The following is a 27,207-nucleotide window of genomic DNA, read 5'->3' on the forward strand; positions in this document are numbered from 1 at the left end:
TTGAGTCACCAGGCAGGACAGTGGTAATCTCACCAATCTGCTGGACAAACAGCATCTATGGCAATTAAGACACCTCTTTGATATCTTCTATGTGACTTTTATTTTTTCTATATTACACACTCTGCAGTTTCTGTTTCTTTGGCATAGCATATTTAGTATAACCTGTACATATGAATAAATTACTATGTAAGTGTTGAAACTTTAAAGACAGTTCCTAGGACTGTTCTAGATTGTTAGGAGAGAGGATTGAGCAGGGAGCAGCAAGAGTTCATGTAATATATGTCTAACATTTTTCTAAAGCAAGGCAATATTGCAAATGACACTTTTATGTTTTTAATCATTTTATTCAAAACTTAGCAATTATGTCATGAAAGTACTTTCTTCCCCCACATTTCTGTTGATATATCACTTAAGATCAGTTTACAGAGGTAGTAACGACAATAATACTCATAACAATCTTGTAATTTAGACATTAATCTCTATGCCTCTTGACGTGGCCGTATTTCTTCTGTACATTTGTGGGAAAGGGTGATTGACTCATATCCCTATCTGAGTCATTCTATATTAAATATGCTTTTGACTTTTTACCACTCACTATCTGCCATTTACTGGCCACTGTTCACAGTACCACTGGTTACTCCTTGGAACTCCTGGAGTGTTTTCTTTCTCATTAAGAAGCTTCTGTGTTTGCAAAGCCATGACAGTATGGCAGTACCTTCGTTTTCCCATCCTTTTATTCCTCATTACACTACTAAACAAGGCTGTAGAATATAACAAGCTTTCTAGAAGTTTTGGAGAGAAGAAGAATATTTACATTGCAAAATGAAAACTTCTTAGACTATTTCACTGCCTACCATTCTTTCCTGTTATTCTCCTCTCATTTCTTCTCATCTCTGTGCTCCCCTACCTTCAAATTGTTATTTCTTATGCAATGCATTTTAACCCCACAAGAAAAATTATTCAAGTCCCACTCTCTGACTCCAACCAGCTTACCAAAGTGATTTCCTCAAAGGAGATGGTTCCATTCCTATGAGAAACACCAGACCTACACTTGAACACTTACATTGTAGATGTGAAAGAAATAATGAGTAAATGAAATGTAAAGGCAAGCTGAATTTTCTCAGAGATGATGTGAATTAAAATTCTGCTAGCTATAAGGCAATATCTTTTTTACTCAACATTTTATTATGACATTTTTCAAATATACATCAAAGGTAAAGTGTATCACTTACCCTATTATAACCATTTTTTTCACAAGATCTTAAAGTAATATGTTTCATGTTATTTAATACACTTTTAAAATGCTAGTTACAGGTTTATAGACTTAGAATTCAAATTTATTAAAGTTTTTAATTAACCAAGGTTTATAAATCCCATGTATTATTGCTTTATTCATTTGTTCATTCATTCATTCATTTAGTCATTTATTCAAGAAAACATTTTGGAGCTTCAACAATATTCTCGGTGTTTACCAGGTATCAGGCTGACAAAGCTTAGTAAGTAGACGCTCTGTTCTTGCTGGTTCCTCAGTCCAGTGGAGAAAGGATAAATGACTACAACACTGCATAAGGCATAATAAAAGTACTCCCAGTTATGTAGTTTACATGTAATGCTTTGTGTTTTTTTTAAACTTAAGAATTTGTTGACTAGAATTGAAATTTGGCATGCCTCTCTTCCCATATAAGGATCATACTACTGGCCTACTATTAGTAAACTACAATTTATCTACAATCTCTCCTAGTTTTTTTGGGGGACTGATGGGATAAAATTTTAAAACAGGTGGTCAAGATTATGGATTATTATCTCATTAGGCCACATATAATTCACTTTATGAAAGTGGTCTCAATGACAAAGTCAGTAGTTAGTGTAGCGCTTATTCATTTTGATCCACGAATCCCAGACTTTGCTTTTCCATCCCCTTTACTAAGGCTGAAAACTCTTGTTTTGTCCATCATTGCAACAACTCTAATTTTTACTCCTTTTTAATCTGGGCAATAAAAATATCTTTTGGGAATGTTCTTGTGAACAGTCTTAAACTATCTCAACATTTCCCCCGTTTAGCCTTACATAATATAAAACCATCAATGATAACCTGAGAAAGGACTTGGCAAAAATATATTTGGGATAGTGTTAAATGCTTTTGAAATTAGTTCACTTTCTTTCCTTTTCAAAAAAAATAAAAAAAATGCCTTAACCCTTTAAGTACTTTTGGAAGTATTCATTAGCCAAGACACCAATCTCTGATCAAAGTAAAGTACATTGTAACTAAAATTAATGAAATTCTGTGATCTAGGGCAATAGCTATCACTGATTTCTACTATTATGTAAGAAGAAAATGTACTGTGTACTTGTAGAAGACACTTTACTAGGGGACAATGGATAAAATATACTCAAAGGATCTACAAAGCACACTGTGAAAGAATAAACCGTCTCCAATCAAACCTCAACACCTCCCCCTGCTCCATGAGTGGGCGGACACATGCACACACACCTCTTTCATAAGCTACGTTTTATTTTTTTTAATTAAAAAAGGTTTCATAGCACATTTTAAATTTAGGTTTTATATTTATTTCATTGAATTTAAATTTTAGCTTTTTGAGGGAGAAGCACAGTTTCCGACACTGCATTTCATGTGATATCATAATATGCAGGGTAAGATTATTTGCTTGCACTAATATTTACGTATCTGTCCCCCACCAGCCTGTGAAGTCTTCCAAAGCAGAAGCTGCATCATATGTTTTATCTTCACTTTTTACCCCCAACTATAGTGTGTGGCACATAATGAGTACCCTGATATATGTTTAGTTAATGCACAAAGATTAGAGCAAAGGTAAATTCTTGCAAAATGAATCATTAGTATCAAAATATTCAAAATATATCTCCAAATAATTCAAAGTTAAAACCAACTGCGTAAAATTATATGATCATATTATTCAGCATCTCTTACAAATCATTTATAATTGAACCCTTGCTTTTTCTATGCCTTTCTCAGGCTATGGGATAAAGGACTTTTTTTTTTTTTATTGTATTTAATATTCATTTAGTTTTTTAAACAATTATTTGCATCAGAATTAGGTATTTGACACTCGAACTAAGGAACCTTCAATAACTATGTAGATTATTATTTTTTCCCCTTGACTTGGGGCATTTAGGAGAATAATCTATGGGAACTATATATAATGCAAGTAGGCTTTATAATTTGGTAGTTTTATTGATTACTGGTTATTTTCCAGTTCAAGCAAATGGAAGCACATATTTATGGATATTTGGAAAAAAAAGTGATTGAATGGATTACGTAAACTTTCAAATCTTGTTGCTAGACTCTTAACCCAAATATAATGAGAGCTTTGGGTATAATGTTATAAAAGTAAGTTTGCACTGTGCTATGTTAGTAATCAAGGTATGGTGAAGAATGACCAGGATATGTTGGATTTGACTCATAACCACAGAATTTTATGGGTAAATGGGGCCTTAGATATTATTAGATATTGGGAGATAATATGGCAAAGGGATTAAGCACATGAGCTCTACACCTGCCAGGTGGGTTCAAATCCCATTGCTGCTATGCTGTGTGATCAGGAAGGTTGCTTAACCTCTCTGTTTCTTCACCTGGAAAATGCAACTAAAAATAACCTCTACTTTATAGGGTCATTATTAGGATTTAATGACTTAGTACATGGAAAGTACTTAGAAGTGTGCCTGGCACGTAATAAGCACCTGACCACTAGCTGTCATCACCGTCATCATGTTGTCCAGATCAAGTCCTTCCTTTAAATTTAACTTCATTATTTTTTTATATAAAGAAATGGAAGCTGAGAATGGTAACATGATTTGCCCAGGGTATACAAACAACTGGTGGTGACGCTGAGAATAAAACCAGTTTTTAACTCTAACTTCAGGATCTTTCTGCAGGATGAAATTGCCCCATGGCATATTAACATACTAAATAATTGAATAACTTTATAATGTACAGAATCTGGTAATCAACTAGGATTCTTGTTTCATGTGGTGCTATGGTTAACTCAATTACGTAGATCTCCATTTCCAGCAGGGAGGGTGTATCTTGAACTCCAGAAAGTACTAAGAATGTGCCACTTACTGTGTTTGGAATCCAGTAAAGTGTGCAGATATGGAGAAAGTGTTGAGATGTTGTGCATTTTTCACTAAGCCAAAATATTTGTTTTTCTTTTTTTCACATTCAACTTGGTAGTTGTTCTTTAGAAAAGGTGAATAACCTTCATGGTCCTTTACATTCCTTTTGACTCATGCTTGTAGAAATCAAAGACTGTCTTCTTATTCTCCTTGGGTTAAAACCAAACAGATCAAAAATATCTAGAACCCTATTTCAAAAAGTCATGATATACTAATATCTAATTTGAATCAGTCTGTCAAGCTGTGAGGCTTTTGTGTTTTTTTAAGTGGCGTGTTTCTTCATGCATTTCAATAAAGCCTCAGAGAAACAATAGGGCAATAGTAGGAAAACAGAACTGCCAGGCTGAGCAGTAAGGGGTGAGATGCATGCTGGTCTTAGGTACACTAAGTATATTTTAGAAAGGTTTTTCTCAAGACATGTGACCAAAAGTAGGGGTCAGTTACATCCCCTTTGGTGTGTGTCTGTCACCTATTTATTAAGCACCCACCCTGGAGAGGGGTAAAACACAACTGCCGCACCATAGAATAGAACTGATGGTTTACAATGAGAGTGGAGGGTCAAGACTTTTTGTCCCAGGACAGTTTGTATGATGTGTGGCTGGACATAGCCCTTCTAATTTCTTTGCTATAAATTATCTTCCCTTAAAATCGCTAAAACAATATTGATCTCTGTTCTGAACGTGACCCAAGATTTAACTGACATTCTAAAAATAATTTGTAATTCTGGTAAAGATACAGTCAATCCATAGTTATATACTGAAATAATTAAGTTATTTTATTAACTGAAAACTAACTTTTAAATGAATTGACGCTTACATAGTAAACTAGTTTTGTTTATGCAAAGAAACACATTCTAATTTTTGAAGCATGGTGAAACATTCAACCATATAAAAGGATGATTTTACAATTAATATACTTAATATACAATTAATTATTGATGCCCAAATGCAGGCTTTGATTAGGTCAGATCCACTCATGTATTTTTTTTGCGTGTGTAGATTTTTAAAAGAATGTTTGACCTCCATAATGTATCTTAAGTCCCATCTCAATGACATACAGCCAAACTGTATAGAAATATTTTAAGGAAGGTGACTGTCTAGATAAACAAGCAGTGTCTAGTTTTAAAAAAAATTGGGGACAAGGAGAAGGGCTTGAAACTAGTTCTATCTTCTGATGTTTGTAATTCCATAGCTGCAAATATATTCTAAGTTTATTTCTTTGCAAATAAACTTATGGGAGAAAAGGCACCTGGGAATGGGGAAAAGGGGTGGGGAGCCCGTGATGGGGTGAGAAGTATAATTTCTGCATTATTTTGGTTCTAGCATGTGAAAAAAAAAAAAAAAAAACGGTTAGAGGAATCAGGCAAAGAGAAACATTTCTTTTTCCTTTTAAGGAAGGTATGTTTAGAAGCGTTGATTATTCTTATTTTTCCCTTCTGATAAAAGAACAAGGGATTTCTGTTATGGTTTCAGACCCACATTCTATGAAATCTTGTCCTGCTTGTGATGGAAGCTCCTTATGAGATTTATTTCTGTTGTTGTAACATTATGTACTATATGCATTGCACCTGTTCACGCAGAGTACATTGCATTGTGATGTTTGTACAGATAGATGCTTCAAATAACAATCCAATCTGCCTTTTTCTAAAGTATGAGTTTATTAGTTACTTAATTAAACTCAATTCTGTTTTTGTCTGCAATTTTGCATATGGTCTTGACTTATTTACTAAGCGATGATTTCTTCTTTGCAGTTATCAGTTTTGTCTGAGATCAGTTTTCCTATTGTATGGAGTCTTTCTTTGAGAGCCTCCTTTAAGACTGCTCTGACTTTAAAATCATTACTGGGCTTTTGTCAGAGCAGATTTGTTGATACTCTTCTCACATTAAAAAAATAAATTTAAAAGATTGCACAAATAAGCTATGCATTTCACTATTTCTTGCTAATGTGCAAAAAATGTTATTTATGATAATTACGTGTACTGTGTGCCAGAACTGAAACAATACATTCCTCATAGTGGAGCACAAATAAAGAAGGTGGAGCCAGCTGCTCTTAAACTGTTTATTTGCAAGCAGTAATGATATAGAGAATATACCTTTTTCACTGTTAGTCTGGCAATACTGAACCTGTTGCTGCATTACACGAGTTGCTTTTTGCTGGATAGGGGAAGGAAGGCTGTCTGTTGTCTGGTAGGAGGGCTTTGTCTGTGCCTTTCTCTCTCTGTTTCTTTCTGTTTTTCTTTTCTCTCTCTCTCTCTCTCTCTCTCTCTCTCTCTCTCTCTCTTGCTCTGTCTCTCTCTCTCTCTCTGTCCCCCCTCTCCCTCCCTCTCTCTTGCTCTCTCTCTCTCTTCCCGTCTCTGTGGTTTGTAAGGTAGGTTGCAGTGTGTGTATATACACAACATCAAGAGCAGGAAAATGGACTCATTAGGGAGGCAGGCAGTCATTACCACTCACACTGTACTTCCAGGGAGACACCGATTATGAGAAGAGAAACTCAGCGCTGGGGAAGAAGGTAGGGCAGACAACTTTGAAAAAAAAAAAAAAATCCTGCTTCCTCAATCCCCCCTCTACCTATCATCTCCTTCAGCCCCCAATGCTTTTATTCTTTCTCCCTTGAATTTTAATATCCAGATTTAAGTTTGACAGAGCTACTGCTAGCTTAAAATTTGGAACATCTATAGGAGGCCTACCCTCTGCTAATTTTCTTCCTACTTATTTAAGGGTGTGCCCTTGTGATTCAGTTTAATTACTTTAAAAATAATTACAAACAAACCTATTTTTCTCACTAAAGTACCAAATAAATCAGTATCTTTCACTCTTAAAGCAGACCCCTCCGTATGTTTGTTAGTCTCTTTGCTTTTCTTATCTGTTTATGCAATTCCATCTGTCTGTCTATATATCATGTTGTCCTTATTTATTGCTAACTGGGTTTTGCTAGTTACGTGCCAGTGAGTTTTAGCTGCAGTGCCAGTGTGGGTATTACTAAAGTCAGACTCTTGTTCTTTGTTTCACATTGAAGTTTAAAGTCCATATTTACAGTTTAAATCCTTGAAGCAGGTTGAATACTTTTTGTAGCTTATTTATTTGATGGCATTGGCCATAAGGTGAGGGGTAGTCATCGAGGGCGGGTAAGAATCTAGTAATCATTTTATCATCACACACTCTTCTGTATCACATCTGGGGGGGTGTATTTCGAAAGCAATAAGGTACTGTTTTGTAACTTTTACTTTGCAGATGGACTTTTATAGGGATATATATCACTGTGGTTAGTAAGAATGCAAACTTTTTTAACAAGCAGTTTTTATCCTAGGACAGTTTCCTTTTAGTATGTTACTGTTTATTTGTGTTTGGGGAGGGAGGAGTGGGGGGCTGGCCATCTTTTAACAAAGTGGAAGCTGTGAAGTGTATCAGGCTATCTTTTGCAACAACTGTAAGTATTTAACATTTTGGAGGCTATAAATAATGTATTTGTTATTTCAAACATAGTTTTGTGGTGCTTTTTTTCTCTTTATTTTTTCCTTTTTTATGGTGGGAATAGTTGCATTTCACAACTAGCTGACATTGTTGAAGAGTTTTCCCAGAACAGTGTTCTTCAAAATTCAAAGGAGTAGTTAAATTGGACCATTTGAAATGGACTCCTTAATGGAGTTTTATTCAGATTTGTCTGAAAGTAAACTGCTATTCATTTGATAAAAATTAAGTCAGACAGCAAGATACACAAATATTTTTAGTGTATACATGAGCAATGATAGAAAATAGATGCTGATCTATAGAAATCTTTGATAATAACAATCACTTTTTTCGTAGTAAATTATTTATTTAATAGAAGTGGCAGTTTCTTTTTTTTTTTTTTTTTAATTCCATTAGGCCTCTCTGACAACACAAAGAAGTCCATAAAGCAATATTCTTAACCCACCTGGGACGCTAGAACAGATTCCCAAACACATTCTCAAGGTTCAAACCTAGTAAAATGTTTATTAAAAATCCATTATTCCAAAGGGTTGTGAACTTTTGCTGTTAAAAGTCTTTTTTTTTTCCTTTCTTTTAAAAAATTTATTTGGAGACTTTTAATTTACTTATATTTCCTAAACTGTTTTCTAAGCTAGAAAAGTCAGCTTTGACCAAGAGTGGTACAAATACTAAGTATATTCAGGTCCTGTTGAGGTTTTTTTTCCTAAAGGGGAACTTTTGGGGGAGTCTATTGAATGTGTTAACATGGTACACAGTGTATGGTGTTTCAAATGTGATTTTCTCCATTTCAGAACTCTTAACTAAAAAATTTGTTCTAAAACAAATAGCTATGTCAAAAATGTGCATGTCTCATGCACCTGTCTATCATTTTCTATATTAACATTGTGAGGACTATCAAAAATTCTACGCTTGTTTTCAAAAGACATTTTGCACGTATCTCTTGATCAACAGTTCTCTTTTTCTGCACACATGTATGTGTGGAGATATCTGTGTTCATATATATGTACTTATGTACATAGTCTCGTGTATGGATAAAGAAATCACAGATTCTCTTCAGATATGATATTTTAAAAATTTCATGTTAAACATATTTATGTTAACCAGAAGCAAACAAAAATGGAGAGGCTTTTAAGGGAAGATGAAAATTTCTTTTAACCTTCTAGAAAAAAGAAAAGAAAGTAAAAACGTAGTCATTTTAATGGTTGGCTTGATTTTTAGAATGTGTATATGTTTTCTTCTAAATTATAATTCTTAGCCTTCAGTAGATCTAAAATATTTTTAGTATGGAAATAATCTTGGCATTTTCTGGGAAGGACTGTCACAATCTAAATACAGCAGGACATTGTAAAATGTGCATAAGTGAACTTAAAACCAGTGTGCTCTGCTGTATAGGAGTTTGGAAAGCTGAAAGGCTTGTGCCAGAAAAATTCATTAACCCGCCCTGCAGGTTTATGGTGGGCTCTTCTATCAGCACATGAGATCTGCCTGTTGAGAACCTGAAGTCTTGGTCAGGTCACAGTGTGTTTCATTTTAACGTTGGAGCACACAGTTATCTAACACACCCACATGAGGAAGTGCTCTAAAGCAGTTATTTCATACTTTGCCATGCCCTGTAGCTAAAACAACTTGGTACTGAGTGACGTGTGCGCGCGCGCTCACGCGCGCTTTTTAACTCCTACCCCATGAAAATCAGCTTTGGCTCTTTGAAAAGGACCCAAACAGTGGAATGCAAGACAGTATAATTCAAATGCCAAGCACATGATGGTTTCAACTTTTCTTCTTTTTTTTTTAGGAGAATCACTATGATTCTTTTTAATAAAAAGACTGTATAGTAATTTCCTGGATTTTACTCATTAAGATTTCAAAACTTGAGGTTACTTTTTCACATTTTTTCCAGAAGCCATTCATCAAAAGGATAGCAGCTGCATACGTTCCCCTGAAATGTGAACAAATAAATGGCATTCCTGTTTATCTATTTTTGAATTTTAATGATTAGTCCTTGTGCTAATTAACAAATTCCCGTATTCATAAAATCTGGCACTTCATAAATATCCAATTGTGTGATTATCTACACATGTTCTGGCTTTCTGTAAATATAGAAATTATGAGTGAATGTGTTCATGGACTTGCCCAGTCTGAGTAGTGGCTGGTCCTGCTGCCACACAGGAAGCTAGTTCAGCGCCTGAGCAAATGTGTTGCCCCAGGGTCTGGCAAGGTGTGTAGAAGCAGCATCTGACTGATACTGCTAACTAGTGATCCTTTCTGGCAGAGGAAGGACTGACGTTGGCATTTTATGCCACCAGTTCCAGCCTTCTTCAGTCCCAACGGTAGCCTCTGTAGGTCTAAAAGTTGATAATGGATACTAGAGCTGACTAGTCTTGGAAGCCACTTTAGATACACATTTTAGCAAACTACATTTTTCAGTGGAAAATATACTGATCTTCTACCAAAGAAGTAAAATAATGTGCAAGCCTTATATAACCATTTTAAGTTCCTTAACCAGTGAGGATCAAATTAGCATGAAAAGTCACATAGCGCTGAAAAGAAAATCTAAGTTATTTTCATTTATATGGCTGTGTAACTATCGCAAGCAAATGATAAAAATCAGATATTGCTTACATAGGAACAGTTCACCCTACATCAAGGACAATAAACACCAGCAGTGAACAAGAGTGTACATGCAAGAGTTGTTATTAAATTAGAAAACAGCCCTTTTAAATGATTTTTTTCATATCGTATAAACCAGTGGTTACCTAATACAAGCATTAGGTCTTATTGACAATGCTACTAGAGTCAGCCTTGGTCATTTGATTCTTTGCTCCAAACTTTCAAGTGAAGTATAGGATTCCTAGGTACTTAGCAAAAGTTGAAACTTATAATTTTCTTGAAAACCTATGTTTCATTCATTTGCATTGCTTAAGTAATTTCTAGCGTTTTGTAGAATCCTCAGGAATTACAGCCAATGTTAATAACTAGAAAAATCCTTTTAATTGTTTACCAAAAACTCAAGGGCAATATCTATATCCTAGAAATTCTAGGGAATGCCTGAATTCATGTTTTCCTGTAACATAACTATATTTAATCACCAAATACCATGGATGTCGATTATGTTTAATGTATACAAAATATATTCCTTGAGCTCTTTTAATTTCAACATAGGCAAGCTTCTGAGGCTGTGGGAAGAAGTAATGCTAGCTATTATTACTATCATACATGTGTAACCACTACAGCAGATGTTGGAAACATTTGAGGGTCTATAAGAAAAAAGGACTTTTCTACCACTTTAGCTGTTCGATTGTAATAATGACTAAGTGGCATGCTATTTCTGCACTAAACTGTGGAAAAATTATGCTCAACTGCAGCTTCATAACCTCTTTTCTACTCCAGGATCAAGTCTTTTGGTGATTCTACAGTTCACTTGAAAGTAATCAGCTTGAGGACATGGAGCTTGCCTTTCTGGAATCTTTTGACACTCAACTGAAACTTCAGCCCTGGGGTATTTGCAGTTCAGTTAACCAATGCAACCCTTATATAACCATTTTAATTTAGGGAAAGTTAGCTCCTGATTTCCAAGTGAGAATACTGAGATAAGAAGCAAAGGCTGAGTTAATTGACTCATCTAGTTACCAGGTGGAAAGTGAGGATATTATTATTAATTTCTGAATATTCAGGCTTACCTTTGAAACTCAGTTAGAGAGGGTGGTAATTATAGCATCATTTACCTTCTTGATATTAGATGTAATTTTATCATTGAATATTTCTGTGTCGGTATGATGAATTTCACATACATATTACACATTATGCATTTAGAATGATAAGAATTTATTTGAAAACTTTCTGTATTAAATAACTAATGTAAGGATTTGCGTTCAGTAAATATAAAGCTATGTAATGGAGTTTGGGGTTTTTATAAATTAAAAAGATGTCCAATAAAGTGAAACTAAAAAGGGCAATAATTACAAATCTTATTCATAATAGAATTATTTTATTCTTTGGAAATTCTTAATCTAAACTTTTTTAAAAACCATGTTTGAATTTAAATTTTAATTGTTTCTAATCTTTAATCTTTAGAAGGCTTTAGTTTCCTTTTTTTTTTTTTAACTAAATGAGTCTGGATATTTACTATTTTTACCTTTCTTTTCAGAAATGTTCTCTGAATTACTGTTGTAATCAAATTGTGATTTGTTGTTGGTAAATTCCTTTTATAGTATGAGATTCTTTCTAGTAAATGAAATGCAACTGAGAGAAAATTAGGGTAATGTCAGTTTGCTCAAGTACCACATTAAAACTCAGAAAAATAATTAGTCCTAGCAGAACATTATCAATGTTTTAGGTTATGTAATTTTTGTGGCAGATGTATGTATGTATATGAAAACTGTATGGCTATTATTGTAAACAAACAAAACCCCTTATTTATTAGGTTCGTGCAAAAGTAATTGCGGTTTTGCAATTATTTTTAACCTTTTAAACTGCAATTACTTTTGCACCAACCTAATAGACACCAAGATATTTAAATAGTGGGAATATGGTCCTCTCTTTTCTTATTTAAATATGAACGAAGCAAATATAGTCGCAAGGGTTGCTTTATACTGTTGGATTTATTATATTTTCTTTTCTTTTTAAAAAAATTCTGGACACACTAAAATTTCTTTTGTTCCCTATAAATGTACTTTGGGTCTGCACATATTTAACAATGTCTCCATCCTAATAGTCGTTTGCACGTATCACCTGGGCTTTAGGTTGGGCAAAAAAACTGAAATAGTTCTTACTTTTTCTATTCCTCAAACCAACAGTAATCTTTATCCCCTTGCGTCATCTCTACAGGGGAGAATAGAGACCATTAACAAGCAAATGGAGATCAGAATATAAGTAAAGCTGAGGGTAGAGGTTGTGGGAGCTTTTGAAGCTTCTAAATTTATAAGTCTAATGAAAGAGAAATACTTTCTCTCCAACCCTCGATAAAAGCCCTCCAACCTATCTATCTGACAGCACCATCTTCTCCCTATTCCCATCGAAAACAGAGTTACCTAAACTCCTTCTCTACTCCAAGACAGATTCAGTGGTTCCATCAAAAGACGATCATAGAAGAGAAAGTCGTAACATCTCATATTTCTAATACATTGACTGCCAGGTGTTCTTCATACTTTTTGCCTTTTAAGCTTTAAGTGTTTAGAGTTGTGAGCAGATTTTCATAGTTGGTAGACATATTTTATTTGTTTTGATAAGAAGCCTTCCCAACAAAGCAGTCCCAAGGCATGTCGCAGAACAGCATCATGAGTGTAATTCAGATGGATGAAGTGATTGAGTGAATAAGTAATTATGTATGTCTTTCCTGTCCCAAAATAAAGTAAAATACTTTTCATATTAAACAAAACAAAAAACAATAATAAACTTCGTTTCAGTCTGAACGGATTCAGGTTTCCTTTTACAAAATGGCTTTCTGAAACCATTTTGTGAAGCAGTTTTGACCAGCACATTCTGCTCCATTCCCTGCCCACTCACTGTTTGGCTTTCTAAACATTGAATGAATGTGACTAATTCATTAGTTAAAAAAAACTCACAAATTCATTTTCTTGTAACAGGCTCAGAATATAGCCATAGATATGAAGATGTGCTAGGACTTATATGCAATAGTTTCAGTCCTATCAATTTAGCATGAAAATACATGAGTTAAAATTTTAGAAACTAATTATTTTTCTAGTATGTTGAGAGAAACCCTATGGTGTGGTAAAAACAAAACAAAACAAACAAAACACTGAAGCACTGCCTTGGAGAGCAGGAGGCATTAATTAATGCTAAAAAGGATTTAAAGTGGTTAAATCTGTAGGCCAAGTTTCTAGTCCTGACTATATGATTTTGAATAAGTCATAATCTCTTTACTCCTTAGTTTCCTTGCCTGTAAAACAAAGGGGGAAGTTTCTTTTTAGGTTTACTTTTATTTTAAAGAATGTGTTATTTTTTTTATTAAATAACTTTATATGTAGGTAATTCTGCATGCATTTTCTACCTATAAATCACAAACCTATATGGAGAGATATGTAGGTTGGTAATGATGGAAAGATAAAAGTAATTTAGGTGATCTGAGAAAGCAACACGTACTTTAATTTTTTTGGTGGTGGTTGCTCTCAGCTTAAGTGGATGTCATAATATATTATTGGGTCTATTTAATGATTCAATAAATGGAATAAACCAAAAATTGTCATTTGTGAAAGTGACATAATTGCCTATGGGTGCTTTGATAAAAGGGCTGCTTTTAACTGAATGAAGCAAAACATGGTTACTATGGTTCTGTTCCTCCCCACTGGCCACTAGATGGAGAGACGGTCCATGTCCACAGCCTTGCACACAGTAAACATCTCACTTCTGACTTTCTACTGGCAAAGCTGCATGATATGTCTTTGGACATTTCTATGAAAACACACATGACATTTTGCAGAGGCCATTAGAGAATATGTTCTATACAGGCACGATGTGATATTCATGAAATGCAAACTGATTTGCTTCTTTGGCTACTATTGATGCTGGTAGACCTAGACAGCCAGTATTAAAACTCTGATTTTAGTTGTCACAGTAGGGCCTTTTGCCTCTTTCCAATTTGTCCTTTTAATAAGGGCCCTGAAATGAATGTCAGCACCACAGTGCCACCTTGTGTCCCAGTTGCTGTGAAAGTTACTGATGCATGAGCCAGGGAAGAGAATATGACATTTGCAAAAATTTGGCAAATTGTTTCACATTCTGATATTGCAGTAGCTGCACAAAAATTTATGTTTTAATGTGTTTGGAAAATTTTGCCACCCAAGGAGAAGTTAGGATGAGTGCACTTTACCCTTTCTCTCATGCCAGTGTATATAAAAAATATACTAAAAAATTCCTGGCACAAACACAGATGTGTTCAATTTAGAATGGGGAATGATGAAGGCAAGGATTGTTGCAGATACTCACCTAGTTCTGATCACTTACAAAGCCTCAGCTCAATTGCTTCAGACAGTGAGGTGCTCCTTCCTGCACACTCGCAGAGCAACTTTTATATGCATATCTTGATAGTATCATGCTTCCCATTGTATTGCCATTGTTTGTAAGCATATCATCCAACTAAACTGTGAGCTCCTTGAGGATGGTGTCTGTCTTATTCATCCTACTGCTTCCAGAACTTTCTATGGAATTCAGTCCATAGGTACTCAAATGTTTGAGGTCGGAATGAATGATTATGTCTGGCTGATTTATAACTTCTCATTTGTTTTATTTTTATTTGTTTGAGTTTTAAGTAATTTTAGAGGCTTTTCTCTTTGGAAGAACACCTGATAGCACCTCATTTCCAAATATCCCTTTATAAATGTACTTTTTCTAATATTAAAGTGACGGTTTCTCTTTTTGATTATGAAAACCAATATATTGCCAGTTCATGATTGCATATGGTAGTTGACTTTCAGGTAAAGATACATAATTTCTAGTTCTAGCTTTACAAGAAATTTGCTGTGTTGTCTTGGGTGAGATATTCAATCTTTCTAGGTCTGTTTCTCATGTATAAAATGAGCAGGCTGGATTAGTTGATCTCTAGGTACTTTTGACTAAGGGTTTCTTTTATAGGTATTGGACACATGTTAGTATTACTCTAGTTGTATTTGGTTTAACAGTTTTTAAAGTACTATGATAGCTGAAAATTAAATTGCTAGCCTTTGGAAGTACTATTTGATATCTCATGTTTCAGAAGAGGGAACTGAGGCACAATGTTGAACTGCAAATAGAAAAGGTAAATAGTATTATAACTGATGGGCATTCTAATTTTTTGTTTGTTTTTAATTTTTTTTGTTTGATTTTGCTTAATTGAGCTCCACTTGCCTTCTATCCTTTAACTATAAAATAAGTAAAACTACAACAAATTTAAGTAGCAAGATAAACCCATGGTTTGGTATAGGACTGTAGACTACTTAAAATTTAGAGACTCTTCCATGCTATTTTGAATTTTTTGTAACACTTAAAAAGGAGTGCTAGGTTTTAAATTTCAGATTTTTGCATGGTATTTACATCTGGGGTGTTTAGTCCTTATATTGTTGTAAACACCACCAAACTGTATGACTTTGGGCAAGTTGCTTAAGCTTTTTAAAGCTTGGTTTTGTTATTTGTAGAAAAGTACCATATTTTTCTGTGTATTATGCACTCCCATGTATAATGCACACCCACGTTTTTGGCCCAAACTTCCAGGGGAAAAAAAAAATCTTTCGTTTTAATTTTTTAATTCAAATTTTTATTTGTTTACATTTAGGTACTTGTTTTTTTGTATTATAAAATAATTTTAGCATTTATTTTTTAACATATGGTACAAGAAATTTTATGTAACAAATGATTACAAAACACAAGAACAGATACAAGGTACAAGAAATTTTATGTACCGGTAACAAATTTACAATATTTACGCATCATAGAACGCCAAGAATTCTTCCTCGTTGCAAGTTTGTTGTTAAGTTCAACAGAACTGATTATTCCATGGTATTATTTTGCATATGGATATAATTATTGTTTTCTAGAGTTAAACTTTTAACTCATAAGCACATATAAAAGAATTACAAACATTTATATAGATACGGAATTAGTACTACCCATGTATAATGCTCATCCTTATTTTTCCCTTCACAAATTTGGGCAAAAAAGTGCACATTATATGCAGCAAAATACGTAATGATAAATGTTGCCCTTCCTGTCTACCTCACAAGGTTACTGTGAGGATTAAATCAGTTAATGGATATGGAATTTTTCTATAAATAGTAAAATCTTATGTCAATTTAATAACATTTATTGTTATTACTGCTCTAATTAAAGAAGGAATAGATAATAGAAACCTAAGTCAAAGCAAAAGACACAAATTTAAAAAAACACTGAAACTCATAAATTTCTTAGTTGGGTGCTTCTCAGTGGTGGTAGGCTCGCTGAAGATGACTTGATATGTTTGCCCAATTTCCTATGTTTTGGTTTACCAACCTGTAATAATAATGATTGTGCTTTTGAGCTTACCGTTAGTGTTTTCTTTAAATAAATATTTTTACCCTTCATTCTTAAGTTCATTTTGACAGTGATATTTATTAACATAGAAGGTAAAACATTTAAACTAACCAAATATGAAAAAATTGTGTATACCTTTTTGATATTGTAGTATTGGACTTTAGTCCAGTGGTTTTTAAACTTTAGTGTATTTAAGAATTATCTAGATACAGCCACTGTGGAAAAGAGTTTGGAGTTTCCTCAAAAAATTAAAAATAGAACTACGTTATGACCCAGCAATTCCACTGCTGGGTATTTATATGAAAAAATCTAAAACATTAATTCGAAAAGATACATGCACCCCTATGTTCATTGCAGCATTATTTATAATAGTCAAGATATGGAAGCAACCCAAGTGTCCATCAATAGATGATTGGATAACAGAGATGTGGTATGTATATACAATGGGATATTACTTGACCATAAAAAAGAATGAGATCTTACCATTTGTGACAACATGGATGGACCTAGAGGATATTATGCTAAGTGAAATAAGTCAGACAGAGAAAGACAAATACCATATGATCTCACTTATATGTGGAATCTAAAGAACAAAATAGATGAACAAAACAGAAACAGACTCATAGATACAGAGAACAAACTGAAGGTTTTCAGAGGTGAGGAGGGTTGGGGAGCTGGGTGAAAAAGGTGAAGGGATTAAGAATACAAATTGGTAGTTACAAAATAGTCAGGGAGATGTAAAGTACAGCATGGGGAATATAGTCAATAATGGTGCTACAACTATGTGTAGAGCCGGGTGGGTATGAGACTAATCAGGGGAATCACTGCATAAATGATATACATGTATAACCACTACGCTGTACACCTCAAACTAATACAGAGGGTGCCAAAAAAATGTATACACATTTTAAGAAAGGAAAAACCTGTATTAAAATTGTGATACTATATACCGATAACAAAAGATGAATTGAAGTCATATGTATACATTTTTTTGGCACCTCCCGGTATAAAATAATATTGTATGTCAACTGTAACTGAGAAAAATAATTAAAAAAAAAAAAAAAAGAATTACCTAGGGTGTTTGTTACAATTCAAATTTCTGAGCTTCATCCCTAATAGGTCTGGGCTGGAACTCAGGCATCCTGGGTCTGAGCTGGTCTAAAAATGTTAGAAAATGCTTCTTCCCTTGGCTATTGTACATCATAATCAGCGGGGTCTTTTAAAGTGCAGATTTCTAGGTTCTACTCCCAGATATCCTAAATCAGATTCTTTAAACTGGTATTCGGGCACCTATATTTTACAAAAACTGCTTCATAAATTCTAATAACATTGCAAGGTTTGGGAATCACTTGTTTTGTTTTTAGGGTATGTTGATAAAATATATTCACTATTGCACCTGAAGTCATCTTCATTTATATTATTCTTTAACTAACATAAACTCACTTTATATAGAAGGGCAAAGTTGAAACTGCTATGTAACAGAAACTTAGGCTTGAAAAACAATGCCGTTCTTGCCCTATAACCTCAAAATTAAGGAAAAAATTTACTAAGTACCTTTTGATGAATTGCTTACTTGAATATTTACAGCAACTCTATAATATTCCCTGGTTTTCTGCCTATATTATAGATACCCAAAAAACCTGAAGCTTATAAGTTGCCAAGTTCACATAGCTGTTAAGTGTCAAAGCCCGGATTCAGAACCTATACTTTTTCTATTATATTATTTTTTCCCTAATTCAGTAAATCTTTGCCAGGTTCCTATTACGTTAAATGATAACATCTAGCTTTGAGGGCCCCAAAGTGCAGTATTGACATGGTACAATAATTATTGCTTACACCATGTAAAATAAATTGAAAACTTTTTTCTTGTTTTTCCATTGAGAAATAATTTTTAGCTGGAGGTAAAATTCAAGTTTTCTGAGTAGTCAGATGGTTCTAAGTAGTAATAGTAATCATAATTATTTAATTGTTGAAGAACATTGTCTAATGGATCTTTTAACCCCCATGCCTTTGCTATGAGGTATTTCTTAACTCAGTTTACAGATAAAGGAAGCCAGACGTGGGATGGTTAAGTGAATTACCCACTGTGGCAGATTTAATTAAGTGGCAGAACTCTGGTTCAGTCTAACTTGGATAGCAAAGTTAGCGCTCTTAACCACCAGTATATGCAAATTTTGACTGCTTTACAGTTCACCTCCAGAATCAGACTGTTCCTCCGTTTGAGAAGTACAAGCTACTACATGCTAATTAAACTGTGTGGGACATAAGTTCATTTCCTTTGTGGGGAACAAACCCTTTTGCCACACTGAATCAGTCCAGTAATATATTTTTTTTAAGTCTTGTAAAGTTTGGTGTTAATAATGAATAATGCCTTGGGGAAGTCAGTTGATGTGAACAATCTTTTGTTTATATTTTTATTTGAGAGTTGAAACTCTTTGGTGGGAAAGATTATTTGAATGAAAATTTCAATCTTACCTATTATGACCTGCCATGAAACATAACAATTTCATGGCATATCCATTGTTATTGGTCTTTAAATAATTGATTTGCATTTAAAATCCATTGAGAGTATTCGTAGATTCAATACAGCAGTGCTCATGAAATCTAAAAACTGATTCCTGAGCATTCCTGATGTTCTTGTTGAAAACCAAACGTCTCATAGTGTTAAATGACAGCCTGTGTAGACAGTATAGTATACAAACGAATACAATTTCTCATTTAACCATTATATGAATTGCTAAAAACATTATTTTTATACATTTTTATAGATTTAATAATACTTTAAATACAATAGGGGTCCTAACAATTTAAAGGAACCCTGAAATGTATCTTTTAGGTGTGAAAATAATCATGGTTTTATAAATTTTGATAATGTGTATATTTTGGGGATATTCTTAATACATCTATAATTATGTGTTAAAAGATACCTTTTTTAAAAGACCCACAAAGTCACTAACGAGGGGATATAGTGTTGTCGTTAGCAGACTTTCACGTTTATTGGAAATTTGAATCCTATTTCAATTTTCTTCTCTAAGGATGGTCTTTTTTCAAATGGCATTCTTTTAAATTTTATCAAGTGAATGAATGCTACCATAAAGAGAGAAAGGTGAAAATATAAAGTGAAGAACTTTACCTATACTCCTTTTTCAGATGTAGAAATTAAAGCTTGATTTCTTAAATAAAGTTCCATTTAGCAGCAGAGCATAAATTGGAAAATTTGGTCAGTGATTTATTTAGGCTCCACAGGGAAAATCCTGTAGGGTGTTTTCGAATATCCTAAATTTATTTTGATTTGAGACCAGCTTAAAGGGCATGTCTATCTTAAAACAGTTCTCCATTTTCCTGAGAAAAATTCCAGTGGGGCTAGTTGTGGGAGGTAGTATCCCAACAATGAACCTTTTGGGGCCAAATAAGCACTTTAACAGAACTTACTCCATCCCTTTCCTTAAACCAAAGTCTGTCTTGCCCACTGGGCTTGTTTAACTTTGACTGCTAATTTTATTTCTCTGCAGAGGCAAAGGAGACAGGAAAAAGGAGGGAAAATAACTGATGGCATGTGGGTGAGGTTTTGGCTCGGAATAAATTTTAAAAGATCCTAGGCAGTGTAGGGATGCAGAAAGCAGTTGGTGTCTGAAACTCACCCCTGTTTTACAGATTAAGAAATAAAAGCCAATAGAGGTTGAATAACTTGCCCAAAGTTACACCATAGTTTCCAGTGCTGGGATTTGTCCTGAAAACTAGGTTACTCATTGTTTCAAAAAGACAATTGGACAATCCAGTTTCTCTTTTGGTCAAGATGCCCCCTTCTAATATTCCCTCCCTGCTCCCTTTTCTTTTCTTTCTTTTCCTTTCCTTTCCTTTTTTTTTTTTTTTTTTTTTGCTACTGTCCTTTAACATCTAAAAACTCATTGTGCTTATATTTTCAGGTTTAGAAGCTGGTTGAACAAATATATTTTGATGATTAAGTCCATTTAGAAGTAGCTGAGCTGTGAGGACAGTACTTATCTTGTTAAGCCTTCTGCCTTTCTTTTACTGGGGTTCTGTGAGGTAATGAACATGGAACTAGCAAATAAAAATGGTTTTGAATAAATTGGGCCTGAGCTCATGGCAGAGCCATTAAAAATGTGGTGGGCCCCTAATCAAGGATAGGCCATTTTTTTTTCAAAGTTCTAATTACAGTTGATCATAGAATTTTGAAATGAACATATGCTAAGTTTCGACACTTTTTCTCCTAAATTGATGTCATTATATGGCTTTAAGGTGGAAAGGGGGACCATGACTGAAATATGAATCAGAACCATAGTCTTCCATAAAGGGTTTGTTCATAACTGCCCCCAAATATCCCCTCGGTTTGGAACTGGTGGAAAAATTGTTTCTTGGCCCTAGTATCACTCTGTCAAAGCTGTGAGTATAGATTGAGTCAATTTCTCACTTACATAATAAATATTTTCTGGAAAAAATAAGGTAAAGCATTTTTGATGTTGAGGTGCCTGATGAGTATTGCCATTTGTTTCTAGATACCAAACAAACTCAACTAGAATGAGTTTTATTTGGTTACCAGCAACTAACTACCTACATGAATATGTAGTAGAGCTTAGAAGTAATGCCATTGTATCTGACATGGTACGAACAGGCCCCAGTGCACTATTGGACCCCCTAAATTATTATTAGGAAATATTTACTCAGAACTTCAAAATCCCAGTGAAATTCAAGTGTATGTCCTCATATTGACCCATCTGCAGACTTGGCTTCTAGTCTAAGAATTTCAGTTTGAATTGATTGAGGTCAGAAGGAACTACATATTTGATTCACCGAATGTGTCCTACGGTATCTACTTACACATAGCAGCTCGTTTCCTTTTAGAGTCTTAGGAGGTAGTTGTTGGTTTTTATGTCTTAGTAATAGAGTCAGTGATAGCAGCACACATAGGCTAATTGTTTGATAGAAATGGAATGTAGGCTTCTGGTAATACTCTTAAATTCACACCAATTGGCAGGAAATTTAGTATGGTTCTCTAAGAATTATATCACAAAGGCTTACACTTGAAGTGGTTTAAAAAACCCCTCTTCACAGGCATTTAGTTATTTTCTAACCAAAAAAGTAATTTTCCTTTTATCTATATCCTTATAAGCCTTTAAGATGAAAGAGGAGAGTGACGACTGTATATGACAGTGACCTAAAAGTGTAAATTATAGTTAGTGGAGTTTGGGGAATCTTCAGGACAAATATAATCCAGGATATTTATCAGTGAGCTAAAAGGGGAAATGTTATTTTCAGCATACTGCAAATAAAATGCTTAATTAAAATTCCCTAAAAAGGTAACAACTTGTTCCTAAGAAATTACTTTGCTTTCGAAGAAATTAAGGCTGGGAAAAAAGAAGAAAGAAAGAAGCTGATGGTTACAAATTTTTTCGTACATTTAGGTAATTTTAAAAATTGTTTTTATTAATTCTTAAATTTGAGTGAGAATGAGCTGTGATTAGATTAATTGCCACTTAAATATGCAGTTCCAGGGTTGTAGGCATCTTTCTGAACCAGGTTGGAAAAACCATAGAAAAAAATTCTAGTGTGGAAATTATATCTGGTGGTGAAACAAAAATTCAAAATGTTTCCTTTTATAATAAGGTGAAAGTGGTTACCAAAGAAACAAAAGTTTCTTATCATTCTTCCTGAGGCAAATGTCTCATATTAAGCTTAAAATGAATTCTCTTCTCCTGAATGCACACAACTCTTATTAAGGTCTTGGAAATTATGCACACATAGGAAAAGAGGACTAAGAATTTCTGGATGCATTTGAATAAGTATCCATTGGGGTATAGAGGCTATCTTATAACTGTGGATACTTTAGTGTTAAACTGGGTAAAAATCAGTTTTTACTATTTACCTTTTACTTGGATTTAACTTTAAACAGAAGGACTTTTTTTCATCTTAAAAGAAGACTTTATTTTAGTGAGAGCTAGGTTCCCTGGTGGCCTGAAAGAGTTAATGCAGTTTCCAAGAGTGTCCAACTTACTTCCAGGGAGTAGTGCGTGCATGTGAGAGTCTGGCTCCAGGATATTTGTTCACATCCCAAAACCAATTTGGCACAACTTAAAATGTCTGCTAGGGAGAGGATTCAGAGTGTTGTTAGGCCACGCAATTAGTGTTTTATTTCATGAACACCAAATTCAACCAATAGTGTTTTGTTTTAAAGAGAAGCTTGAAATTCACAATAACGGGTTTCATTTATCAGAGCCATATGGGACTCACCATCTTTGGATATATTTGTAAGGCTTTCACAAAGAAGACTCCTTAGGCATCTCAGATTTCACGGATTCGAGGGCAATCTGGATGAATATCTTTTTTGGAAATGATGAACGATCTTTTTCATTTGTAGTCTCCAATTTCAGTAATCCTTGAGAAGTCCCCTCCCCCCCAAAAAACAGGAAAGAGTTAAGTAAACACCAGCTTATTAGCTTTTACTAGAAAACAAAGACCATGATTCTTAGATCTGGTTCAATGTACCTTTGATGTTGAAATTTGGCCATGTAATCATCATGTTTGGTGATGTGGCGTTTATGAGAGGGAAGGTGGGTTCTAAGCGTCAAGCTATTTTTGAACTGTTTGCTAGTTCTGTCATGGTCATATGTCAGTAGATCGTTGGGGAGCATCTGCAACTGAAAATATAGCGCGGTGGTTCTTTTAACGTTTACCCAAGATTATTTCTTTGTGGCCTCCTCTTTTTCCATACTTCTCTGATCGTTAGGAGTCTATCTCAATGCAATATGTTTTTGAAAATGTCTATAATAATTGATTTTTTTGGAGAAATCTCATATTTTCCCACTCATCTATAAATTTAGAGATTTAAAAATAAAATCAGAATGATCTTCATTTGACAGTGGTTGCTAATACTTTAATTTTGGGTTTCCAATTTCTCTTAAGCTATTAATGATCGATAAACAAATATTTAAGTGTTTACTAATTACAAATGAATATATTTTTAAAACAAAATGCGATTGTGTTATGATAGGTAACCACTATTTTTTTAGGTTTACATATTTTTTTCTCAGCTCTGTAGGGTTTCTTGTAAAGGACACACTTGATTCTGTTTGATAAATCTGGTAAATCAGAATATTTGCCAGTCATAAATGCTGCTGTAACAATTGCTACTGACCTATATAAAGTCTATGTAAACTTCATCAGTAAGGTAATTTCAGTTTTATTTTAAATTGTTATGGTAAATTGGCAATTACTTAGAATAACTTTTGCTCATCTTTAAATAGCATTTTATTGTATTCAGCCTTATTTTATTATCCTCTAGTTTATTTGGAAAAACAAAAAACCAAAAACCTTTAACACTTCATTTGCTAATTATGTTTATATTAGCATATTTTAGGTTTCCCAGAGAATGTCTGCTATATTTTGTTCAGTTTTGAGCATGATGAATAACATTAAAATACAGTATATTTTTGGCTACCATTTAAACTTTTTATTGATATCGATGTCCTGTATTTTAAATACTATTTTATAAAGATTCAAAATGTTACTCCCTACCGTTTCTTCTCTAAAAGACATTATACACTCCAGAGAGAGCACTTAGACCTCTGTTACATAGCACTCCTGGAGGGTACACACTTGCACTGCCGTGTGTCATCGAGCCCCACGCTATAGGTTGACGAGGCTGCTGGATAACTGATAGAACATTGGAATTACAGAATGAGCTATGATTGCTTACATCAACTTGAGCATTAATTGTGCTGGATGGTTGACTGTCTCATCTTCGTTCTGTATTTTATTCTTAGTCAAGCATTCTAAAATCATTGAATGAGTATAATCAATTGTTAAAACACTCCTAGGATTAAGTTATATTATTTCCTTGTTGCTACAAACATAGGCATTATGACTCAATGAAAGTAAGTGTTTTTCTCACTGAAAAAGTCATTATGGAACTAAACATGATCTCTTTTATTGGCAGGTGCCTGGTGTCCATAGGAATTTCGAAATATTTTCTTTGGGAAATGATATAGTGAGATAGTTGAGATAGTGGTCAGTGGCAACAAGGAAATTAAAGATGGCAGAAAGACTCAGGATAGAATGTGTGGATATGGATACAATGGCATTTTATAGGTCTTTGGATTTAGTGTAAACCATAGGCTGTGAAGAGAAGATAGACACAGATCAAACAAGAAAATGCAGATGTGATGATCAGTGGTTATTTATGCATATTCCTACTAAAAGGCAGATGATAGTGGGAAGGACGTAATTTGATGGAGTGTATGTGTGAATGATAAAATGGTTGGATGCTGAGAGAAAGGTAGTGTGAAGAATAGATACAAGGATTATATGTAGTTTTGTGGCTGTAACTGCCTACTTTTCTGCATTTACACTGAGTTTCTGTTGTAGGGATGAATGGCTCCTATATATAACATTCTTGGTATAAATAGAATCCATAAATCACGGGTTGAGCAGGAATTTTATTTGCTTGTAAAGATAGACCTGTTTGATTTTGAGGTGCAGTGTGCTATTATTCTTACCTTTATGGCCAGAGTGAAGTTTATGTTGTTTTTGTTCAAATTATAATCTGAGTATAATTATATGGCACAGGTGTGTGTGTGTGTGTGTGTGTGTGTGTGTGTGTGTATGTGTGTGTGTTTGTGTGTGTTGTGTATGCGTGCATGTGTACACATGTAAAGAAAGACACTTTCATTTCTGTCTCTTTGTTTATCTGTCTCTATCTCTCCTGTGTCTGCTGCTTTTTGCTTGCCAGTTTTTCTTTGTCTCTATCATTTTTATCGTTGAACCCATCTGTGTAGAAAATAGAATACTTGGTTTCATAATTTTTAATGATTTTTAATTTTTTGTTATTTTGTTCTCCCAACTTGTTTTCACCTCAAGAATTAAGGCTCAATATAAGGCGTTTTAGTTCTTGCATTCAAGAGGTGTTTCTGCTTTCTTTTCCGTCCGTTTGTCCATATGTTTACTGGTCTCTGATAAGCTGTGCAGTGAGACAGCAGTTTACTATCTGTGTGTGTGTGAAATTAGCTAATTGGTGTTAGCAGAAATATTTTCACATGTTTTATAAGCAAAGTGCAGTAAGGTATATAAATGTAGATATGATCCAGACACGCGCACGCTTACGACTGTCACTGCTCATGCATAGGCGCTCAGAAGTAATTAATGTTAATAAGATTTTAATGTGCTTGTGAGATCATAATGAGGAGAAATGAATGCTCTGATTAGGAAAAGGTAACTGTGTGTGTGTGTTTGTGTGTGTTGTGTATGCGTGCATGTGTACACATGTAAAGAAAGACACTTTCATTTCTGTCTCTTTGTTTATCTGTCTCTATCTCTCCTGTGTCTGCTGCTTTTTGCTTGCCAGTTTTTCTTTGTCTCTATCATTTTTATCGTTGAACCCATCTGTGTAGAAAATAGAATACTTGGTTTCATAATTTTTAATGATTTTTAATTTTTTGTTATTTTGTTCTCCCAACTTGTTTTCACCTCAAGAATTAAGGCTCAATATAAGGCGTTTTAGTTCTTGCATTCAAGAGGTGTTTCTGCTTTCTTTTCCGTCCGTTTGTCCATATGTTTACTGGTCTCTGATAAGCTGTGCAGTGAGACAGCAGTTTACTATCTGTGTGTGTGTGAAATTAGCTAATTGGTGTTAGCAGAAATATTTTCACATGTTTTATAAGCAAAGTGCAGTAAGGTATATAAATGTAGATATGATCCAGACACGCGCACGCTTACGACTGTCACTGCTCATGCATAGGCGCTCAGAAGTAATTAATGTTAATAAGATTTTAATGTGCTTGTGAGATCATAATGAGGAGAAATGAATGCTCTGATTAGGAAAAGGTAACTGTGTGTGTGTTTTGGCTTAGAACAAGATTTCAATTTTTATAAACCGCAATTTTAGAACTTGTTTGTGATTGCATCAATTGGTTTTTATTTTCAAATTAGAGGTCTGTTTAGCCAGTTGAATGATTAACCAAATAAATGGGTGAAACCCTGATCATAAGGAATAGTGCAGGTTTTCATTTGCAAAGCAATGTTAGTGTACAGCAAGGCTGTGATCATGTCTTTTGCCAATGTACCATTTTTATGTTGTTTCTTAAAAAGCTTTTTCAGAAGCTACTTCTGGAGATGCTACTCATTTTTATAAATGTAGATGTTATCTATATGTTCCGGAGACAGGAGACACCAATCAGACACTGTAACTATTGTGTCTGAGATACATTCTTGCCAGTCAGTAATAATGTACTCAGTGTCCAAAGAATCTATATCATGCTTCTTGAAATGTATTGGGAAAAATGTAAAACAACCAAGATTTTTCTTCCTAAACACAACCTTTGCAAATGTTAGAGGCTTGACACCTTTTATGGTGAAGTCAAAAACGTCAAAGTAGGCAGGATGCTGCTTCATCCTGGACTCAGATGCTGTGCAGTCAGCAGCCGGCTCTAGGCTTGAATCCAGCTGGACACCAGAGGTCCTTCTCCACAACACATTTTTTGAAAATATTGTTTACAGAGCTTTTGCATACATTTGCATTATTATTATTTTTTAATTATAGGATAAATCTAAATATCTATTAAGGGCCCCTGCCCTGTAG

At 34.2% G+C, this 27,207-nt stretch overlaps 1 protein-coding gene across 9 annotated transcripts in view; it reads left to right on the top strand.

Moving 5' to 3' along the window:
- ZBTB20 (zinc finger and BTB domain containing 20) overlaps positions 1-27,207 on the top strand; it is a 779,143-nt gene that overhangs the window by 33,713 nt on the left and 718,223 nt on the right. For 4 of the 9 annotated variants that reach the window (XM_074331583.1, XM_019734852.2, XM_074331601.1 and 1 more), the window contains exon 1: positions 6,476-6,660. The exons of the other annotated variants lie outside the window; for them this stretch is intronic. The gene's annotated coding sequence lies outside the window, so the exon portion shown is untranslated. Of the gene's footprint in view, positions 1-6,475; positions 6,661-27,207 lie in introns of those variants that run through there. 9 annotated transcript variants of the gene reach the window in all.

The sequence above is a fragment of the Rhinolophus sinicus genome, linkage group LG01 (assembly GCF_036562045.2).
Source record: "Rhinolophus sinicus isolate RSC01 linkage group LG01, ASM3656204v1, whole genome shotgun sequence".
Classification (NCBI taxonomy): domain Eukaryota; kingdom Metazoa; phylum Chordata; class Mammalia; order Chiroptera; family Rhinolophidae; genus Rhinolophus; species Rhinolophus sinicus.